At 41.6% G+C, this 12916-nt stretch overlaps 1 long non-coding RNA gene across 2 annotated transcripts in view; it reads right to left on the bottom strand.

Moving 5' to 3' along the window:
- Positions 1-796: 796 nt before the first annotated feature.
- The window catches only part of LOC137363737 (uncharacterized), a 97052-nt gene continuing 84932 nt past the window's right edge, over positions 797-12916 (bottom strand). For both annotated transcript variants that reach the window (XR_010972822.1, XR_010972821.1), the window contains exons 2-3: positions 10129-10305; positions 797-1179 (exon numbers count right to left, since the gene is read on the bottom strand). This is a non-coding gene — a long non-coding RNA (uncharacterized lncRNA). The remainder of the gene's footprint in view (positions 1180-10128; positions 10306-12916) is intronic.

The raw sequence follows: 12916 nt of genomic DNA, 5'->3' as shown, positions 1-12916 counted from the left end.
CTGTGCCTTGATCTAAATATTGTAATGCTAGCTGAATTGTACTTGCTGTCCACCCTTCTTCTATATCAGAGCCACACATGAGAAAAAGACACACATAATGCATGTTGTCACATATTCTGTGCATGTTTGTCAAATCATGGCGGTGGTAATGTTTCATAATTCAGAGAAAGCTGCATCATCTAATGTGTGTAGCCAGTGTCACCAGCCAACATAATTTGACCTTATCTACCAGTCCAACTGAGGAATCTCATTAATATGAATAAATCAGTGTAATAGTGGCACAAACACACTACAGTATTATGACATGCAGTGGATTCTGCGATGGCGTGTTGGCTCTAGATGTTAGGTTGGAGTTGTGGATGCTGGGTCAGTTGAAATTTTTAAGACCGAGAGCAGTAGATGTTTGTTGGGTAAGGGTTTCAAGGAATATGGAGCAAAGGCGGGTAAATGGAGTTGAGGTACAGATCAACCTTGAATTCACAAAATGATAAAACAGGCTTGAAGTGGTGAATTACCTACTCCTGTTCCTATGATAGTAGAACAGTCTTGTTCCTGCCTGCATAGTTAAGAATGATACTGCCTGCAAGCTTCACTTGTTGTGTTGTATATGCAAGTAGATCACCATGGATGCAGTGATAAACATTCATGCTAACAGAAGTACTGGACAATGAAGGAAAGAGTATGCTGGCATGAAGTAGCTGGATTGATCCCATACACATATTGTTCCTTTGCAAACCACATAGTAAGAGTCTGTATTTTTTCTTTTCAATAAAACTATCAAGCTCCTCACCCCCAGCCCTGTATCTACAACTTTATTTTGCTTAATTTCATCATATAGAATCATAGAATGGTTACCGCACAGAAGGAGGCCATCTGTCCATGGAGGCATGTCGGCTCTCTGCAAGAGCAATTTAGCTGGTCCCACTCCCAGGCCCTTTCACATAGCCCTGCAAATTCTTTTTCTGCATGTACTTATCCATTTCTGTTTTGAAAGCCTCCATCACCCTGTCAGGCATTCTAGATGGTAATCACTCGCTGTGTAAAAAAGTTTGTCACCATGTCGCCTTTGGTTCTTTTGCCGATGACTTTAAGTCTGTGTCCTCTGGTTCTTGACACTTCTGCCAGGGAATAGTTCCTCTCTGTCTATTGTATCTGGATCCCTCATGATTTTGAAGACCTCTATCAAATAGAAGCATAATAAGATTTACAGAAGGAGGCCTTTGAGTCCATGCTGGTAATTTCCTCTCAACCTTTTTTCTAAGGAGAACAATCCCAGCTTCTCCAATCATAACTGAACTCTCTCATCCTTGGAACCATTCTCATAAATCTTTCCTGCACCCTTTCCAAAGTCATCTTTCCTGAAGCACAGTGCCCAGAATTGGACACAGTACTCCAGTTGAGACCTAACCAGCGTTTTATAAAGGTTCATCATAACTTCCTTGCTTTTGTACTCCATGCCTCTATTTATAAATCCCAGGATCCCATATGCCTTTTCAACCACTTTCTCAACCTGTCCTGCCACCTTCAACGATTTGTGCACATATACCCCCAGGTCCCTCTACTTCTGCACCCTCTTTAGAATTGAATCCTTTATTTTGTATTGCCTCTCCTCATTCTTCCTACCAAAATGTATCCCTTCACACTTTTCTGCATTAAATTTCAACTGCCACATGTTCGTCCATTCACCCAGTTTGTCTCTGGCCTCTTGAAGCCTTTCACTATCCTCCTCATAGTTCACAATACTTCCAAGTTTTGTGTCATTTGCAAATTTTGAAATTGTACCCTGTACACCCAAGTCTAGGTCATTAATATAGATCTGGAATATATGCAAACTCAAATAACTCAGTTCAACAGCAAATCTGTGTGAAAGGTATAATTTTCTAAGAAAATTGTTGCTGTTTCCAGCAATATGCCACTCGCCGAAAGTAAAGACAATATTACAGCATTAAATCTCTTCAAAGCGTTAGCACTTTACAATGTCCTAACTATAAAAAAGGTTATTTTATTACGTCCTGACTATTTGCACCCAGAAAATGATATTCAGTGTGTTACTTATGCTAAGATCTCTTTTGGGCCTCCTTATCTCGAGAGACAATGGATACGCGCCTGGAGGTGGTCAGTGGTTTGTGAAGCAGTGCCTGGAGTGGCTATAAAGGCCAATTCTGGAGTGACAGGCTCTTCCACAGGTGCTGCAGAGAAATTTGTTTGTTGGGGCTGTTGCACAGTTGGCTCTCCCCTTGCGCCTCTGTCTCTTTTCCTGCCAACTACTAAGTCTGCTAAGATCACACCATATGAAATTCTCACTTCCTTCTATGCACTAAGGATGGTAGAACTTTTAGCAGTACCTATTAAGGCAGTTATCCCAGTTTGAGCAGTGAGCTTAAATTTGTTGAGACTATGCAGATGAAACTTTTTTATGGTAAAGATTTTTAAATTTCAGAAGGACTAATAACCTTTTACGTGCCCTCAACGTCCATTTCTCCTGTTACATGATTTCCACAGACTAAATTCTGCTGGGGCTGTGCATCGGTAGGAAAGAAACGTGAGAATGCTCAGGGACTGCTTCTGTCCTACAACAAATCCATGTTTACACTTGTGTATTAAAAAAGTGGAAATATGTGCTGTTGTTTTCCTGCATTATGTTAACGCCCAATGAAAATAGCAGCATTGTAACAGAATGTGATAACAGGTGCAGGGCACTACTGTTCATTCACTCACTAAAAAGTGTTTCATAGCTCAATGGTTCACTTTTAAACCTGTCAAAGTACAATTATGGTGCACAGCCTGTTATCTAATATCTTGTTCCATCCTGTATTTTTGACAATGCCTTTTGATTTCAGCTGTATATAAATGTATTTCTTAGAATAGTTTTCCACTACATATTTTAAGAGTGCTGACCTGTTAATAAACATTACCATAGAACAATTCAGGCAGCCTATATGAACTCTACAACAGATTTCCACAAGTCTCCTTTTCATCCCTTACCTCAGCACTAGTGTGTCTATACATAACTGGAGCAGCTAAAGCTTTCAGAAAGAAAGCTATGTTTAAATTTCAGCCATATTTGTAAAAAAAAGCAAAAGTTTAAAAACAAAATTGATTATTTAATCTGCAAAGTTTTTTTTTAAAGTAGTCTACTTATTGAGATTGACAGTAGAACTATTATCTGTAGAAAGGTTCTCGTATATTTTATAGATCAGACAAGCACTACTTACAAAGACAAAAAAAAATCCAGAACAAATTGCCTGAGACAATTTTTTTTAAAGTTAATTTGTTTATAGATTAATAAAATATGTTGTGTATATTCTACAATATTCGTACTAATCTATAGAATAAAGGATGTGTCTGCTAGGCTTAGTTTTTCCTTAAAGCACCGTTATCTCCATAATCCTCTGGATAAATTATTCCAGTGTATTTAATTTTTTGAAGTAATTGTCTTCTTAGACGCTAAAAGAGTGTTATGTAGCGAAAATAAGGGCATGATGAACTTTATCACCATAAAAAATTACATTATAAATCACAAATTACTGAGCATTTGGAAATTACACTTGTTTTTCCAAGCTTTCCCTTGTAAAGGTTATATGTGTATCACATTTTCCTCTTTTGTGTATTAGCAAATGAATATAAAAATTCACCTTCTTAGTTTTACTACTGTGTAATGTATCAGATGTGTGAGCTTCTGAAGCTTTGTTACTGTGATTTCATAGCTTTCAACAATGGCAATATGAAGATGTCATGGTGAGAATAAAAAACATCACTGGAATTATAAAGCATATTATTAGTTGCTTTTGGCATAAAAATGTAAAAACAACTTCGCTGATTTAAAAAAAGACTGTTAAAACTAACTTGGAAACAAGTTCTGTGAATTTATTTTATATCCTCAATTGTAATAAAAGACTTGTTTGCTACTGTTTCCAAGTTTGAAAGTTATTGGAAGTTGGGTTGTCAAACTCACTTTGGTGCTCCTGCTTTTAGTGCCTTGGAATGGTCATATCGCACATTTATTTATTTATGGTAACTTTCTGATTTTAACCAGCAGAAGATCCAGGGGAGAAGAAAGGTAATTCTCCACAGGACAGAAAGAAAAATGAGAGGGAGAATTCCTTCTTTGCTGCTTTGGCCAAGACTTGTTATCCAGTTGTTTGTAGCCTCTCAGCCAGGGAAAGACTAAATAGACTAGAACTCTATTCCAGAAAAGAGAGGTGACCTAATGGAGGCCTTTAAAATTATGAAGGAGCTTGAATAGGGTAGATGTAGAGACGATGTTTCCACTTGTGAGGGAGTCCAAAACTAGGAGTTATAAAGAAAGATAGTCACTAATAAATCCAGTAGGAGAAACTTCTTTACCCAGAGAATGGTTAGAATGTGCAACTTGCTACCACAAGAAGTAGTTAATGCAAAAGCATTCCTTTAAGGGGAAGCTAGATAAGTGCACAAGGGAAAAATGAACAGAAGGAAATACAGACAGGGTGAGATGAAGTAGGGTCAGAGGAGCTTGTGTGAAGCATCAAACACCAGCACAGAGCAGTTAGGCTGAATGGCCTGTTTCTGTGCTGCAAATTCTATGTAATGCATGAATCTTTTCTGCACTCTCCGTAATGCCTTAACATCCATCCTAAACTGTGTGCCACGAACTGGACATAATACTCCATTTGAGGCCGAACCAGTGTTTTATACAGATTTATCATAATTTCCTTGTTCTTATACTCTATGTCCCTATTTTTAAATCGCAGGATCCCGAATGTTCAAAATCATTAAGGGTTTTCATGGAGTAAATAAAGAGAAATTGGCAGAAGGGTCGGTAACCGGAGGTAATTGGCAAAAGAACCAGAGGCAAGATGAGAATTTTTTTTATGCAGCAAGTTATGATGAGCTGGAATGCAATGACTGAAGGAGTAGTGGAAGCTGATTCAGTAGTAACTTTCAAAAGGGAATTGTATAAATACTTGAAGGGGAGTGGGATTAATTTGATAGGTCTAACAATGAGCTGACACAGGCACAATGGGCCGAATAGCCTTCTGTGTTGTATGATTAAACAGTGAGGGGGAAGAGAGTGGTTCAGACATATGAGACCAGGGCATAGAGGAGAAAATAGTGTTTTAATTTTATTTTTTAAAGTAACTAGCATCATACATTGTTAAACTGCAAAATTCCAAAATGTTATCAATCTGTCATCATTGTATATATTTAACAATCTTTGTTTTGCTCCTTACAGAGTGGGAGGTATCAAAATTTTGTTGCAGCAAAATATGAAGTTTTGGAACATTATGATTTTATTTTCACATTTCATAAGCACATTCCCATTGGCTCTTGCAACAAAGAATGCCAGTGGCTGAAACCAATCAAAACCAATCCCTGCCCTAGTGTGTGACGATGGTTCTATATAAGACGCTGCCTGCGTTTTTTTTTGCCAGGCTTTCTCTGTGTATCTTGTTCTGTGATGTCATTGGTGAAACATTCCTCTATACTTCTCTTTGCCACCTTCTGTGTCTCTGCTTCTTCCTGAGTCCATCTCCCTATGTATTTCACTTTTCTATTTGAGTCTTAATGTTTCTAGTTCCATATGTCTGAACCATTCTCTCCCCCTTCACTGTTTAATCATACAACACAGAAGGCTATTCGGCCCATTGTGCCTGTGTCAGCTCATTGTTAGACCTATCAAATTAATCCCACTCCCCTTCAAGTATTTATACAATTCCCTTTTGAAAGTTACTACTGAATCAGCTTCCACTACTCCTTCAGTCATTGCATTCCAGCTCATCATAACTTGCTGCATAAAAAAAATTCTCATCTTGCCTCTGGTTCTTTTGCCAATTACCTCCGGTTACCGACCCTTCTGCCAATTTCTCTTTATTTACTCCATGAAAACCCTTAATGATTTTGAACATTCGGGATCCTGCGATTTAAAAATAGGGACATAGAGTATAAGAACAAGGAAATTATGATAAATCTGTATAAAACACTGGTTCGGCCTCAAATGGAGTATTATGTCCAGTCCGTGGCACACAGTTTAGGATGGATGTTAAGGCATTACGGAGAGTGCAGAAAAGATTCACGCGAATGGTTCCAGGGAAGAGGAACTTCAGTCACATGGATAGGTTGGAGAAGTTGGGGTTGTTCTCCTTGGAGAAGAGACAATTAAGAGGAGATTTGATAGAGGTGTTCAAAGTCACGAGGGGGCTGGACAGAACTGTTCCTGTTGGCTGAAGGATCCAGAACCAGAGGACATTAATTTGAGGTGATTGGCAAAAGAACCAGAGGTGATATATGGAAAAACTTTTTTTACGCAGTGAGTGGTTAGGATCTGGAATGTTCTACCTGAAAGTGTGGTGCAGATTCAATCGAGGTCTTCAATAGAGAATGGGACAATTACCTGAAGAGAAAAAATTTAATGGAGAAAAATCTGGGGAATGGGACTAGGTGAGTTGCGCTTGAGAGAGCTGACACAGACACAAAGGGCTGAATTGCCTCCTTCTGTGCTGTAACCATTCTATGGGCTGGATTTTAGGTCAGCGGCGAGATGAAAAAAACAGTGGCCCGCCCGCACGGGCGCCCATCATAAAGCCACCACCATCTTCTGTGCAGCGGCTCATTTGCATCCCCGAGGCGGACCGCAACCCCCTCCCCACCCCCCCAGTATCACGTGGAGAAGGCGGGCTTTCCATCGCCGGCAATGGCATCAGCTGCCTGCACGCAGGCGCTGACTCTATTTTTAAAGGGCTGTCAGCCCTACTGGCTAATTTAAATATTTAAAAGTAAATTGAATTAAAATACATAAATACATCTCTTTTGCCCCTCTCCCACCCCCCCCCCACTAACAATGAAATTAATTATCTGCCCTCCACCCACCCCCCCCCAAACTGCACAACTTTCAACTACAACCCTTCCCACCATGCGCTACACCTATGCAGTTAATTTGACCCAGTTCCCCACCCCCAGCCCGCACTGAGAAACTTGCCTCTTCCCCGCCTCCCCACCACTGTTGCACCTCGTTTCCCCAGATGGGGATCCAGGCCAAAGATCGCAGCGGGATATCAGGTGACAATATGAGCTTAAATCAATCATTTTAATTTATTTAAATATTCAAATTGGGGTCCCGTTGTCGAGTGGTGGGGGGCCGCCACGATGCCTCGCCGCCGCCGGTACTATCGGGCCGGGCCGGGCCGTGCCGGCGCCAGGGTGCATGGCGGCCCTCTCCTGGAGGCCACGAAACCCAACGTCGACGTTGCGGTGGGGGGGGGGGGGGGGGGTGTGCAGGTGGTAAAATCCAGTCCTATCATTTTAAATCCCTTAATCATCTCTGTTCCAAGGAGAACAAATTGGCAAAGGTTGCCTTGAGGATGTGTTTATAGTGTGTATTTGGGACAGTGTCTTTGAACAATACATTCTGGAACCCACTAGGGAGCAGGTGATTTTAGACCTGGTAATGTGTATGAGACAGGATTAATTAATGATCTCATAGTAAAGGAGCCTCTGGGCAAGAGTGATCATAACACAATGGAATGTCACATTCAGTTTGAGGGTAAGAAACTTGGGTCTGAAGCTAGTGTCTTAAACTTAAATAAAGGCAATGACAAGGGTATGAAGACAGAGTTGGCTACAGGGGACTGGGAAAATATAGGTTAAAAGGTAACACAGTAGAGCAGCAGTGGCAGATATTTAAGGAGATATTTCATACCTCTCAACAAAAATATATACCATTGAAACGAAAGACTCTATGGAAGGATGCACCATCTGTGGCTAACTAAAGAAGTTAAGGATGGTATCATCAAAAGAAAAGGTGTACAATGCTGCAAAGATTAGAGGTAGGCTAGAAGATTGGGAAAATTTTAGAAACCAGCAAAGGATGACTAAAAAAAAGGGAGAAATTAGAATATGAGAATAAACCAGCAAGACATATAAAAAGAGACAGTAAAAGCTTCTACAAGTATATATAAAGGAAGAGGGTAACTGAAATAAACATTGGTCTGTTAGAGGATGAGACTGGGGTATTAATAATGGGAAACAGGGAAATGGCAGAGACTTTGAACACATATTTTATATCTGTCTTCACAGTCGAGGACACAAAAAGCATCCCAAGAATAGCAGATAATCAAGAGGCAAAAGGGAGGGAGGAACTTAACACAATCACTATCACTAGAGAAAACATATTAGGAAAACTAATGGTACTAAAGAGTGACAAGTCCCCTGGACCTGATGGCCTGCAGAGGAGAGCTACCTGCAATTTCCCTAGCCTGTGTTTGTGCATGGTTTGGGAGTATTCCTGGCACAAGTTAGCCCTCTGACAGAGTCTTGCACCGAGATGGGGAGCAGGGCAGAAACAGAAGCAGAGCTGTAGACCAGAGGGTGGGATGTTGGTATCCTGATGGAATGTCTCCAATCCCATTTCTCTTTACTGCCTGGGAAAAATCTCTCCTCCTTTGTCTATAGACACCCACGTGCTCTGTCTTTCCCCCATCTACCTCCCTTTCATCTCCTTCTTAACAGAATATTTTTCTGCAGTATCTCTGGGGCTTGTTGGCTGCTCTTGGCTGGTTGGAACCTGGCAATAAAGCCCGGCTACCCGACCTGAACCCGACCAAACCCAACTACGTGTCGGGTTCGGGTCGGGTCAGGTCTGTATTTGGCGTCCAGCTTTCGGGCTCGGGTCGGGTCGGGCTGGACTGTACTGTTTTGTTTTGTATTGTTTTTATTTTAGTATATGATCTTTTTCTGTTTCAAAAATATGTTTGTTATTTTTGGGTCGGGTCGGGTATTTAAAAAAATTAAAGGACTCGGACCCGGGTCGGGTTTGGGTTGGCTGTTGTCGGGACGGACAGGGGTTGGGTTTTAATTTTATACCCGAGGCAGGCTTTACCTGGCAGTTTAGTTCTTAAAAGCACTGGCAATATATCTGCTGAATGACTTTTACTGAGCAGCTTTCAAAAATAAAGAGCTGGCTTCCCATCAGCAAAGAGTGGTCAGTGAGAACCCAGGAACAGTGAAGGATAGACTGTGCATCTTGAGGGTCTATAGTATAGCACTGGAATCTCAGGAAGTCTGTATAACTGCTGGCAGAACAAAGCTTTGTCCTGAACAAGCTTATTTCCTGTTATTTTTTACAGGTGCTGTCTGGCAGTGGCATATGCTGTGATTCATTGTTGTATAAAATGCCCAAGTTGGGGAACAAATGTAGTGGCAGGACAAGGAAACAACAATGGACAAACTTAACATAAGCATAGTGATTTTTTTTTAAATACTTAGCTTTTTAAACAATAGTGGTTTTTAAAAATTTCTGACCAAGGTAAACTTTCTCCTTCAGACAAGGGGAAATGGTGATTTTGGCCAAAGGACTTTTCCAAAGCTGCTCTCCAGTGAACCAACAGGTTTTTCCTCTTTTTTATTCATTCATGGGATGTGGGCATCGCTGGATAGGCCAGCATTTATTGCCCATCCCTAATTGCCCTTGATATTGGATTTAACTAAGGTGAACTTCACATGTACTGATGGACTGATCATGCTTGGTGTTGGGATTCTTCTGTTACCCAGCAGTTTTTAAATGATGAGATGTTTTTGTAGCAACATCCACCCTACCTCATGCACAGTACAGGCACTGTGAGCTCAGAGGCAGCAACATACCTCTTTACACAATACCTCTGTAGATTCACTGGAAATTCCTCTTACATTTGCTATCCCGAAATGGAAACAAAAATACTTCAATAACACCTGCTAAATTAACTCACTCATAGCTAAATGAACATAAGAACCTAAGAACTAGGAGCAGGAGTAGGCAATTCAGCCCCTCGAGCTTGCTCCGCCATTCAATACGATCATGGCTGATCTCATCTTGGTCTCAACTCCACTTTCCTGCCCGTCCTCCATAACCCTTCAACCCATTTCTAATTAAAAATCTGTCTATCTCCTCCTTAAATTTACCCAATGTCGCAGCATCCACCGCACTCTGGGGAGTGAATTCCACAGATTCACGACCCTTTGAGAGAAGTAATTTCTCCTCATCTCTGTTTTAAATCTGCTACTCCTTATCCTAAAACTATGATCTCTCGTTCTAGATTGCCCCATAAGGGGAAACATCCTCTCTACGTCTACTTTGTCAATCCCCTTAATCATCTTATGAAGGCGTTACCTCACCTTGTCCTTACAAATCCTGGGGACTGTTGATCCACAAGAACAATTGATATTAGGTCATCAGCAGCAGGGAGAAGAAGATTTTTCCACTTTTCCCATCCAGCTTCAGCATCAAGATTCTCTCGGCAGTAACAGCACTGACCAGCTGTAGCGAATTACTCATTTATACCCAGCCAGGTCCTGAAAATGGGAATGAGATGATTCACCAGTTAATTTGTCTTTGTGATGTTGGTTGAAAGATGAATGTTGGACAGAAAACTCATTGCTCATTTTCTACTCCCTGCAGAATCAAACACTATTGGGTGTTTATGACCCCAGTTCCTCAGATTTTCAGATAGGGATGAGGGCCTCAAAACTTTTCACACCGCACCTCATATCGAGCATAGGCATAGGAATGGACCTGTGGGCTGAATGGCCTGTTTCTGTACTGTATACACTGCGTTACTTGCAATCACTGCTTTTCCTGAGCCATAGCTATGTTGTACAAGTCTTTGATGTATGCTCTATAGCGACATTGTCTTTTTATACTGCAGCAATCTCCTCTCATACTCCCTGCTGCTATGCTGAAAAGCCTATGCTTTAAAAACCTATGGGCTAGAGGTTCGTTGGCATAGTGCCAGCTTACCATCAGTTCCCATGCCATGATGTGCTGCCGGCACGCCGTTCATGCATTAGAGTGGCACGCGCAAGTGCATCTCCCATGTGTGCCGGAAGATTCTGAATTGGTGCTATCCTGATGTAACATAGCGAAGCAACTGATGCGATGCCAGGATTGGAAACTTGGACCACGCAGGTCTGGCCTATGGATTCGTGCATCACTCAGAGATTAGGCAAGTAGCTGCAAGGTGGGACCTGGACCTGTGCTAATTAAAGGGCCATTCCACAAGTTGCAGAGGGGTTTTTCAGTTTTGCTTAGGCATAGTGATGGAAGAACTCTGCTGGGTTCATGGAACTGACTTTTGCCAGTTTGGGAATGCAGCTAAGGAGGGGAGAGTACTACCGCACCCAGGTATGAGGGCAGTTGTTGCAGTACCTCTAGGTCTGCTACAAGACCAGGAAATAGAACCATATAGAAGTTACGGCACAGAAAGAGGCCATTCAGCCCATTGTGACTCCACCGGCTGAAAAAGCTATCCGCCCAATCTAATACCGCCTTCCAGCACCTGATCCGTAGGCTTGCAGGTTACAGCACTTCAGGTGCAGGTCCAGGTACCTTTTCAATGAATTGAGGGTTTCTGCCTCCACCACCGATCCGGGCAGTGAATTACAGACACCCACCACCCTCTGGGTGAAAAACGTTTTCCTCATGTCCCCTCTAATCATTCCACCAATCACCTTAAATCTGTGCCCCCCCCAGTGATTGATCTCGCCGCTAGAGGAAACAGGTCCTTCCTGTCTACTCTATCTAGGCCCCCCATAATTTTGTACATCTCAATTAAGTCACCCCTCAGCCTTCTCTGTTCTAAGGAAAACAACCCTAGCCGATCCAATCTTTCCTCATAGCTGCAATTTTCAGGCCCTGGCAACAATCTTGTAAATCTCCTCTGTACTCTCTCCAGAGCAGTTATGTCCTTCCTGTAATGTGGTGATCAGAACTGTACACAATACTCCAGCTGTGGCCTAATCAGCATTTTATACAGTTCCAGCATTACATCCCTGCTTTTGTATTCTATACCTCGGCCAATAAAGGAGAGCATTCCATATGACTTCTTCACCACTCTACCTACCGGTCTTGCCACCTTCAGGGACCTGTGGACATGCACTTCCTCTACCTTTCTCAATTCTCCTCCTGCTTATTGTGTATTCCCTCGCTTTATTTGCCCTCCCCAAATGTATATCCTCACACTTCTCCAGATTGAATTCCATTTGCCACTTTTCCACCCACTCAACCAAACCATTGATACCTTTCTGAAGTCTACGGCTATCCTCTTCACTATCAACCACACAGCCAATTTTTGTGTCTTCTGCAAATTTCACAATTATGCCTCCCACATTTAAGTCCAAATCATTAATATATATCACAAACAGCAAGGGACCCAACACTGAGCCCTGTGGAATGCCACTGGAAACCACTTTCCATTCGCAAAAAAAATCCGTCGGCCATTACTCTTTGTTTCCTGTCACTGAGCCAATTTTGGATCCAACTCACCACATTCCCCTGTATCCCATGAGATTTTACTTTTCTGACCAGTCTGCCACGTGGGACCTTGTCAAATGCCTTACTTAAATCCATGTAGACAACTACACTACCCTCCTCAATCCTCCTTGTTACTTCCTCAAAAAATTCAATTAAGTTAGTAAGACACGACCTTCTCTTAACAAATCCATGCTGACTATCTCTGATTAATCCGTGCCTTTCTAAGTGGCAGTTTATCATTTCTCTCAGAATTGATTCTCATAATTTGCCCACCACCAAGGACAGACTGATCGGTCTATAATTATTTGGCCTATCCCTCGCAAACCTTTTAAACAATGGCACAACGTTCGCAGACCTGTAATCCTCTGGTACCTCGCCTGTATCTAGTGAGGAATTAAAAATGATTTTTTTTCCAAAAATATACTTTATTCATAAAAATCTGTAAAAAATACATTACAAAGCAGTTCCAAACTGACATTCCAGAAAGTACAAAAGAAATCAGCTTTCTTCAATACAGAATGTGAGTTGCCTCACAACCCTTCCATTCCATCTTACATGCAATGTACATTTGCATTACACAGCAAAACCATATTTTGGTACATATAGCCTGAGGGGTTTTACACAGGTTCCAGTCCCTCAGTGCACTATGGTGGG

The sequence above is a fragment of the Heterodontus francisci genome, chromosome 3, assembly GCF_036365525.1.
Source record: "Heterodontus francisci isolate sHetFra1 chromosome 3, sHetFra1.hap1, whole genome shotgun sequence".
NCBI lineage: Eukaryota > Metazoa > Chordata > Chondrichthyes > Heterodontiformes > Heterodontidae > Heterodontus > Heterodontus francisci.
The sequence above is the reverse complement of the archived record's forward strand: the minus strand, read 5'-3'. Positions and strand labels throughout refer to the sequence as shown.